Raw genomic sequence first — 10,254 nt, 5'->3', positions numbered from 1 at the left:
AGACCAGTGGTTTTTCATCTTTTTTTTACTTGTGGAGCCCTAAAAAATTTTGAATGGAGGTGAGAACCTCTTTGGAAATTTCAAATGAAGGTGTGTGGATCCCTTTGTATTGTAAGTATGGGTATTCACACACTTTTGAACAAGAGTAATCTTTTGTGGACCTCTTAGTAATAGTGTGTGAACCTCCTGGGGTCTGAGGACCACAAATTGAAAACCACTGGATTAGACTGAAAGCTGAAATATAATAATGGTTTGAGGTGAGGATTTGGTGGACCAAAGATGACCTATTTGTTAAAGGTGCCCACCTGGAATCTATGGAGGAAGTTTGTTGTGGGTTTTATCAGGTTACTTGTAATCTGCAGTTCCTTTAATACTATTGACACCAGTGTTGGTATAATGGACGTGGAATATATGAGTGACTTCCTTTTGTTCAACTAGTCTAGCCTTACATTTTGAATCTGTGAATATTTAGGATATAACCTTAAACTTGTGGCAAGGATGGGTGTGAGTTGATTCCCCCACCCCCCCCTTCCATCCCAAAGTCTAATGCTGTTTTCTGGTCAACAGTCATAGCAGTGGCTTTGCATTGCTGTCTTTTGCATGGATTTCAGTATTCTGTGCCTGTAGAGTGGCTCGGGGAATTGGTGTCTAAGACACAAATTTATTTTATTATTAAACATCTTTAAAGATGACTCTTTACCTGTGTGTCCAGAATCTAGAAAACTTGCTGCTTCACTTCTGGAATGTGTCAATGATGTTTCTGTATCTTTACTGTGATACTTGGGACATGGAAATAACCCTATCCTTGTTAATGTTTTTTTATGGTTTTTTGGGGTTTTTTTTACTTAACATCTACTTCATGTATTTATTTTCTGTGTGTGTTTTGAAAGCATATCCATTTCATTATCATTATTTTTTTTATGTTTGTATTGTGCTGCTAAATCTTGAACTGAAAAAGAAAGTCTTAAAATACAGTTTCCAATAGGAAGTGAAATTCTGCAGTTGTCTCCTATAGTCCCTAAATTTAAGTTTTAAATGCTGCTAAAAGGGCTTTAAGTTTAATAGTCTTGCTTTCCTTTTTTACCTTTGAAAAGGAACCAAACAAAGTAAGGAATGGAAATATACAATTGGGGTACCCAAACAAACTCAGCTTGCCTTGTGGTGGTGCCAAGTTATAAACATAACATTTATTAACAGTGTGTGATGGCTTTTGTAATTTTGAACCAAATTACACTGACTCTTGAAGACAGACATATTAGGAGGGAAAGTGGAGTTAGAATATTAGGCAGCTGTGCATTTTTAGACCTGAATGTATTTGGTTTCTTAACCTTAATTTTCAGGCAGAATGTAGGGCAGGGTGGCTTCTGGGTTTGTAATATTTCTTTGTTGTTGAGATACTTAAAATATTCTTGTTACGGTTTCTTAGGCTCAAGTTACTAATGCGTTGGTTCTCAACCAGGGTGCTGGGGTACCCTGGGGTGCTGCAAGATCCTTCGAAGAGTGCCGGAGGAAGTGGTGAGGAAATAAGCAGATTAGGGCAGGCTCAGGCTCTCCCTGCCTAGGTGCTTCCCCATCCCCACTGCCTGCCCTCCTGCAAGGAGGTAAGCCCTGTAATAAAGTAATTTTTAAATGAGGTGCTGGGCAATTCACACAGGTTATAGAGGGGGTACCATAAGTCTGATGAGGGAGGGGTGCCTTGAGACTAAAAACGTTGAGAACCACTGTACTAACATATACTTCAAACTTAAAACTCCGTTTGTATTTTTAACATGTGACATTTTCTTTAAGCAAAATACTCAATTAAACCACGTGTGTAAACTCTAAACTGGAAACCTAGAGAGAATTCTGTTGTGTAGAATTTCTAATGTTTTTAAAGATATGTAGTATCAACTTTAAGACTTAACTTCCAGAGCCAGATTCACCAACATGCTGTGGTTGCTTCCTGAATTTCAGTGGTGCAAAGCAGCCAAAACCTTCTACTCTTCCTACATTTTTTTTTGTGTGTGCATGCTTTTTCCCCCCTCCCTTTTCAGTACAGCTGGTACAGCAGGCACTTCTTAAAGTGTTTAGGATTATTGGTAAAAATGATCATTATCTTTATTACTGAAAGATTCTTCTTCAGCTCTTGCTCAAGTAAAACATTTTTTACATGGAATTCCATGAAGAGCTGCCCTCTTGTATAATGGTGTCACCCCCCTCCCACGTTGTTCTCAGTGGGGCTGAGGTTAGGCTGCCCTGAAGTAAGATTTTGGGCCTGACAACAAAGGAAGCTGGCATCTTAGTTGTGGGTGCTTGGTGTCACCCCCATGGGGAACAAAGGGAAGGCAATAGACATTTTGAGAGAAGGTACCTTTGCCAAGGATGTAAGTGCTTTCATTTCAATCAAAAAGCAATTACAGTAGCTTTGAAAGGTGGTAGTTCATTCTTTGTAGAACATGGCCAGCTTTTGTGGCGAGACATTTTTTTGTGAAACACGAAGGTGACAAATGATCACTAATTCTGAAAACAGTGAGAATTCAGTGAGTTTTTAACTGTATGGGAAGCTTGAAAGATCTGTGTTTCATTACTGTGATCTTTCCAGTACAAAAAGTCTTGCACAGGTTGCTAAATTTTCTGAGGATCTTTCTTGCTAACTATTACAGCTCATAAGATAGCAGCTTTGCTTTTGAACTCTTAAAAAATTAGTTTTGTGCCTAGAGAGTAGATTCTTTCTGTAGCTTTGGAGAGGATATGTAGTATCTTTTGTCCTTACATGCTTAAGTGGTAGAATCCTTGATTTACATTCAAACTTAGTTTGGCCTTAACTATTGAACTGCAAATACCATGTCCATGCCTAGAGGCAGGAAGCTTGCAAAATCACCTCTTCTTCTGTTTTCTTGTAGGATTGCAATAATATAAGCAGTGTGCCTTTGAGCAACTTCTCTGGGGAGTCTAGTAAACCTCAGTTTTGGATTGAATGCTACAAAAAGTGTTACACATCCATCTGTATCTACTACTCCTACTATATTCATTGAACCAATACTTCATTTTTTCTTGGTTGAGTTTTCTTGCATTTAAGACTTTCACATAGTCCAGGGGTCAGCACCATTTTTGGGCAGGATGCCAAAACACCCATAACTTTGACTTGTAAGATGTTGGCATGGTAGGGGCAGATGGCATGGGAGCCACAAGGGGCCTGAGCCCTTTCCTTGCTATCTGCCCCAAGGCCCGTGTGCCAAGCAAAATGCCTTTGTGTATTGTGTTCTGCCACACGTGTCAAGGGTGGCCTACCCCTGACATAAGTGTTATTTATTGCTTAGCTGCTGTTAAACAAAATTATGCTTAAAAAAAAGATCTCCCCCACCCTCTTAAAACAGTTCCAATCCTGTCACTATTTTGTTGGTCTTCTTTGTCTGTCTTGGGCAGTGCAATAACAGAAAACATTTGTCAAAAATTAGACGTAGCTTTCCCAACGCTGTCTTGAAGGGAGAGACTATGATGTCTCTCCATCCTTATCATATGTAAAGAGATGCCTTGAATTCTTCATGCATTATTTGCTGAATAACTCTGCCTTCCCAGTTAGTGTATATGAACTAGTCCACTGCTCCATGATTATTTAAGCTAATAACAAACACAGCAAACTTAAGTGGTTCCTGGAGTTATGATCATATTACCATGTGAAGGGATTGTGTACTGAAACCTTCTTGTAAAAAAAAGAATCTTCTGCAGAAACGTTCTGGAACAAAAGGAGTCAAGTGTTGGCAGTAATATAAAATTGGATTTTGTTTGAATTGAAGATTGAAAACCAGGTGATTTAAATTTTTTTTTTCCTGAAACACACGGTATGTGTCAGAATCTCTTTCCTTTTTTTGAACTTCTGCGGCACTCTGCATCATTTCAATGAGCATAACCCATCTAAATTACTTTTAATAGTACCAAATTTTCATTGTTCTTGTTATGTCTATTAGGGAAAAGATTCTAGAACTGTTCAGCCTGAAGGAGAATGGCAAAAGTGAGATCTAAATAATGGATAGAATCTTAAGCTATGTACAGATGTTCAGTTTCTACTAGGAGAATCCCTGCACTTTCAGTAGAAGCCAGAAGTGTTTAGACATTCAAGATTTTTCTCCTAAAGCAAAAATAGCTGTTCAAGGAGAAAAATAACTGACTCTAAGGAGGCAGACATTACTCTTAGAACATCGGTATGCTTTTTCCCTGGTTTAACTTCTCCTGGGGGGGCAGAAAGAATGAAACCATAGGAAAGGCTCCCATTCTTTCCAGAGACAGGGGTCTGCCGGTCTGGAGAAGTTTGGTCTTGGTTCTGTTGAAACAGGTTCTCAACTGCTTTAGACTTGAAGTACTGTGTGGTAGATTCTGCACACCCCTCAGAAAATGCCAGCTCTTAGCTTTCACTCATTTTGTGACTATGGAAAAATAACAGAGCAATTCTTCTGTTGCAGAGTACTCAGACTGCAGCAGGTCAGAATGGTCTTGACATCGTGAATTTCTATTTAAAATCTCTAGGTTTTTCTTATGAATCATGTGTTTGCATGTCTGACATTGCTAACAGGCATCGTTAAAAGGATCTCGTGATACCCTGGTTGAGAATCACTATGTTCAAACCTAGACACTTCTGTAAGATGATCAGGGGATTTCATAACATAATTTTTTGTACAGATCTTTTAAATAAATTTTCAGTGTTGTCTTGGTTGGGTATTTATTTTTCACTTTAGCTTTTACAAATGTAAAAGGCTATTGATGAGTGCTGCAAATGGGTCGTTAGTGATTACTGAACATTGCCATATGAATCTGGGTGTGTCAACATGCTGAAAGTTCAAAAATGCATTGGGAAATGAGACTCAGTTAAAATAATAAGAATGGGTACTTGTGAAATAAAATGCACACATTCTGAGGAATTAAATAGTGAGATAAAAAGAATTTGTGCTTACCTCAAAGTGCAAAAAAAAAACCTCTCAAAAAATCCGAAAACGGACTGGGAGCTGAAGATGAAATCGATTACTGAATGGAACTTTGAAGTAGAAAATGACAACAATGAGTTTGATCTTGCAGCTGGGAAACTTTTGTATTCACATTAAAGTCAGCAGGCACTATCACTTAAACATCTTGTGAAGAGCTTCCAGAGAGCCTATGGTATCAGTTGCCTTCTGATCTTTGTCCATTTTTATATCTTGCAGAAGAATAATGAGCAATTATGTCATAATAGGCATCTTCAGGGTGAGACTTGAATCTGGTAAAGATGCACTCTTATTTTATGCCAATGATGTTGTTTTTGGTGTAGCACAAAATGCACAATTAAAAAAAATAAATTTATGGCTGCTGCAGGCAGGTCCCACTATCTCACAAATGGAAAAAGCTGTAAGACTACTGTCTTTGGTTCACATTGCCTACAACATCTATAAATTAGTCGAACAAAGAATGAAAAGCAACACATGCAAAATTCGTTATGCTGTCATGCTATGATGAAACTTTGACTTCGGATGCTATTGTATCAACATACTGTCATGCATCTGGGAAGTCATTCTGCTTTATTACTCCTAAGCTCTCCATTAAAGTTTTGCGTTGACATGTGAATTGAAGGTGGTGTACAAGTGTTGGCACCTACTGGAGTTAGAAGTGAAAAGTGCCTGAAATCTGGAGTGTCTATATATTGATGTGTTGCCTCCATAGTTTAGATAATTGTAATTTAAGAACAAATAGTGTTAACCATGGTCTCTCACTGTGGAAATTACATAATCTGTTGTAATCTTTTTAAGTAAATTTGAAAAAGAGAAAATTATGTATTTTAAGAATAGGATTTGAATCCAAGATCTTAATACTAGTTTCAGTTTTCTACCACTGAGACTCATCAGCAATTATTAGTCTCTGCTTTTTTCAGCCAACTGGTAGATATAACTTTTTGCTATGTAAAGATTTCTAGGTTCTGCTCTTGGCTCTTGGGCTAGGGGGGCAAGGGAGGATAATACAAACACATTTAGTCTGAAAGGTAGCTACTTGGTTTTGTAAGGATTAGGACCTGCTATGTTAGTTTTACATCCTGCTCCTGAATATTCCTGCAGTGACTTATGTAACTGCAGTTAATTTATCTGTAAAATGAAATGGCAGCTATTATTTAGTCTCCTGCTAGTAGTATTCATGGCCTAAGTAAAAAAAATAAAGGTGATTAAGTAGATGGGGGAATACAAGCTAGGATTGGCAGAGATGGGATTCAACTCAGGGTCTCCAGTCTTCCGTAAGTTACCAGAGTAATTTAGTGGGAGATGTTCTTTTCTAACCTTTGGTGAAAGGGTTTACCTTGAGCAGATCTGTTGTGAGTAATCAGCATATTCTTTGTTTAAATCTTCTTTGAAAGAAAAATGATACCTGATACAATCTTAAACCATGTTCTAGAATTTCCATGACCTCAAGGACTGTGTCCACATGAGCGTGGACATTTGGTTCCCCAAGGACAACTAACAGTGGCACACTTTGAGCGGCTGCTACTTTTCCCTGGGGAATGCCTGTGTCACGTTCCTTCTGGCATGCGGCAGGCTACCCTGGGTGGAGTAGGGGTGGCTGGGGCCAGCATTGGGCTGGCCTCAGTACCTTACTTAAGGTCTTGGAGGACTCCTGGGGCTGCAGCAGTGACAATCCTGCTGCTTGGAACCTGGATGGCAGCCAGAGCATGGCTCCGGCCAGCCAAACTCCAATTTTCAGTGACGTGCGCTTTCTCCTGTGTGCACTGCCCTGCTTTCTTTTTTTTTTTCCTTTGAGTTTTTTCAGTCTCGGGATCTCCTGGGGTCAACACCACCCTTCTCCCCCCGCATTGCTACCTTGCATCGTGGAAAATACCTGAATGTGTGCCATGTGGTACCACAGTCGTGTTTGTGGCACCACACACTGCATGGCCGTGCTTGTCTGCACACAGCCAAAAAGTCTTTCATCATCAGCTATGAAGTGAAAAAGAGATTGTATGTCTACAATCTTCATCTGTCATAATAGTGTTACAGTTTGTATATGACATGGAGGATTTTGATAAAATAAATGTGTTACTTAAAGAATTGTAAATATATGTGATACTTGCAAAGGCACCTGAACACAGTTTTGGAGGGACTTGACTTAATCCTTTAGGCAAAGATGGAGAAGACTAAAACATTCTAAGAAACATACAAATAAGAAGATAAATAATGTGATGGCAGACTAAACTTAATTTTGATAGAAAGTAATGGGTATCAGAGAAAGAAATAGAGCTATTCCTATACCTTGCAGAGTTCTGAAGGAACCAACCTCTGGAAAAGCACCCCATCATTATTGTACACTGGTCAAAGAAGACCTTTTGCCTAGTGTGCTGCAGCTGCTCTCAAAAAACAAACAAAATATTTGGATATAAAAAGAACAGGATCATAACAGAAAGTGTTATGGTGCTACTAACATATATTCTTGTGTTTCAAATCAATGTAACCTTACCTGAAATACTGTGATACCGGTTGTTGCATCTCATATATTTCAGAAATTAAGTGGGTTCAGATATGGAAAAACTCTTTAGCTGTGACATGAAGAGATGGAAAGTGTGTGTGTGTGTCTTCTCCTTGGGATGTGACATGAAGAGATGGAAAGTGTGTGTGTGTGTGTGTGTGTGTCTTCTCCTTGGGATGTAACAATTTATGTTATAGTGAAGGTAGATCAGAGCATATTGTCTGCTCTGCCTTGCACCAGAAGTAGTATAGGACATTAAATGAAATTGAGAGACAGGATTTTTTAAAAGAACAATAATACAAGAAGATGCAACTAAATTTTGGAACTTACTGTATTTTCTCATAGATAGCACACCTCTATATATACTATCCACCCTGTTTTTGAAAGGTATTAAGGGGAAAACAGTCTTATTTGTAGAGAAACTGTGTATAAGCACCCAGGAAACTGAGCCTGCTACCAAGTCTGCTGCCAGCCCTGTGTACTGGATGAGGGCCAGTTTGGGTCCATATTGGTGTGCTGGATCTGGGGCCATTGCACTGGCCAATTTGTGTATGGTCATATCATCTGGATGGGAGCAACGGGTCTAAGAATTTGGTGGTGGGGGAATGGTGGCACTGTTAACTGGGGAATCCTTTTTTAGCATATAATGTGCAACCCATTTTCAGAAGCTGGCATTGGGGAAGAGGATGCATGTTTTATGAGAGGGAAATGTAGTATTGCATCAGGCTGTCTTTGAAACCTAGCACATAGTGGGATATAGCAAGGAATTGGACACTTGGGTAGAAAACAAGACTACAAAATTATGGTTAATACTTTTTAGAAGTTTTGGAAATATCTAACACCTCATACTTTATCACATCAGCAGTCTAATATTAATAATCATTTGGGCAAGTTCTTCTTAAAAGGGAGGACCATATTTTAGATCCATGTATGAGGAGGTTCCAAACATCTGCTACTGGCTGTTGTTAGAGAATGGTTACTGAAATAGAATTACTATAGGTTTGAAGTGCGTAAAAACATATTACCAAGCTGCAAGTTTTTGTAGAAACCTGACACAACAAAGAACATCTGTTTTAAGTGAGAGATGCTGTAGAACCATTTAATTAGGTAATGTGACAGATCAAAATAGGAAACTTACTGACTTACTTCTACTGATGAAATGTAAATCTGAGTTCTAGCACATGAAGTTGAAGATCCAGGTTTCTACTAGTAGGAATCATCAAATGGAATATGTCACAATGAAATTTTTAGAAGACCTTCTTTCTTGTTTGGCTAAACCAGTATCGGTTGAGTGGGTGTGCTAGCACATTTGGGCACCATTGCAAAATATATCAAACAGGTGGATTATTGCATTTCCTACTATCATATAGCATCATATGCCTGTTGTATGTTGTAAGATATGGGCCTCGGGGGAAGTTAGGTTTAATTGTTTTGTAATAGATCAGATTAGTATCTGGAGTGGAAAAAATCATTAATCAGCGTGAGCAGAAATCTTACCCAGCCAAATCTGTTAACAAGAACTTATGTGAGCACATTAATGTGAAGTAAACTACAGTGAATACAGTAAACTTAGACTCTACTAGTAACGAGAGGACAGAGCCAGTCCAGGCCCAGCAGGGTATAAACAGGAGATTCCCTGAGAGACCAGGGAGACACCAACCAAGGAGCCAGTGACTAGGGGCTGCAAACAGGGTAAGCAGTTTGCAGGGTAGCTTACGGAAATAGCTGGAGGATGTTTTAATGCCCGAGTCGCTGCCACTCTCTGCTTGCACCTCTGGTTTCTGTCTGGGCAGGACCACTCACTGTCAAAGTGGCTTCCACAGAGGTCTGGGTTTGGCACTGTGAGGACTGCGGCTTGAAGGTTCCTTCCAGTGATGGCCAGGTCAGGGGGTGCCTGTGATGTGAGCGGTGTCTACTGGTTTGGCATCTCTCAGGGAGCAGGCAAGAGGGCTACAGAAGGAGGTTGTGAGGCTCCAAAGCATCCTCCACCATGAGGATTTCGATTCTGTGCTGGAGGAAATCTCTTGGACTGTGGAAGAACTGCCAGAGGCAGTGCTAGAGAAGAGAGGACATGCACTCCCAGGAGGGTGGAAGTTGGAAGCTTGTGACCTCTGTCAGCAAGCAGAAATCTTTACTTCCACCTGCAGCAGTTCGTCTGGAGACCAGATATGCAGCCCTGGTAACAAGAGAGGGAGGAGCATGTTCCATCAGTGGAGGAGGACAGGCTGGACCTCCCCATGGTGGGAAGCACTGAGACAGCCACTACCAAAAAGAAGTGATGGGTGGTAATGATTGGAGACTTCCTTCTGTGGGGGATGGAGGGAGCCATCTGCCAGCTTGACCTGTTGTTTTGAAGTCTGATTCTTGCCCGGAGCCTGGGTCCAAGATGTCATGGAGGGATTACTGAGACTCATTCAGCCCTCTTGACTACTACCCCATGCAGCTTATCCATGTGGGCACCAGTGATACTGCCAGGGGAGACCATGAGCAGATCAAAAGTGACTATAGGGCTCTGGGTGCAAGGGTGAAGAGGTCTGGGGTTCAGGTCATGTTCTCTTTGATCCTTCTGGTCAAGGGAAAGGTCCTGGGCAGGAACAGGTGCATCCTGCAGATCGGTACCTGGCCGCACAAGTGGTGTCGCTAATAGCGATTTAGTGCCTTCAACCATGGGATGGTCTTCCAAGAAGGATTGCTGGAAAGAGATGGGATCCACCTGATGAAAGGGAAGATCATCTTTGCAGGCAGGCTTGCTAACCTAGTGAGTAGGGCTTTAAACTAGGTTTGCCAGGGGATGGAGACCAA

The sequence above is a fragment of the Gavialis gangeticus genome, unplaced genomic scaffold, assembly GCF_001723915.1.
Source record: "Gavialis gangeticus isolate Ggan-Ray unplaced genomic scaffold, GavGan_comp1, whole genome shotgun sequence".
In the NCBI taxonomy this organism is placed as follows: domain Eukaryota; kingdom Metazoa; phylum Chordata; order Crocodylia; family Gavialidae; genus Gavialis; species Gavialis gangeticus.
The sequence above is the reverse complement of the archived record's forward strand: the minus strand, read 5'-3'. Positions refer to the sequence as shown.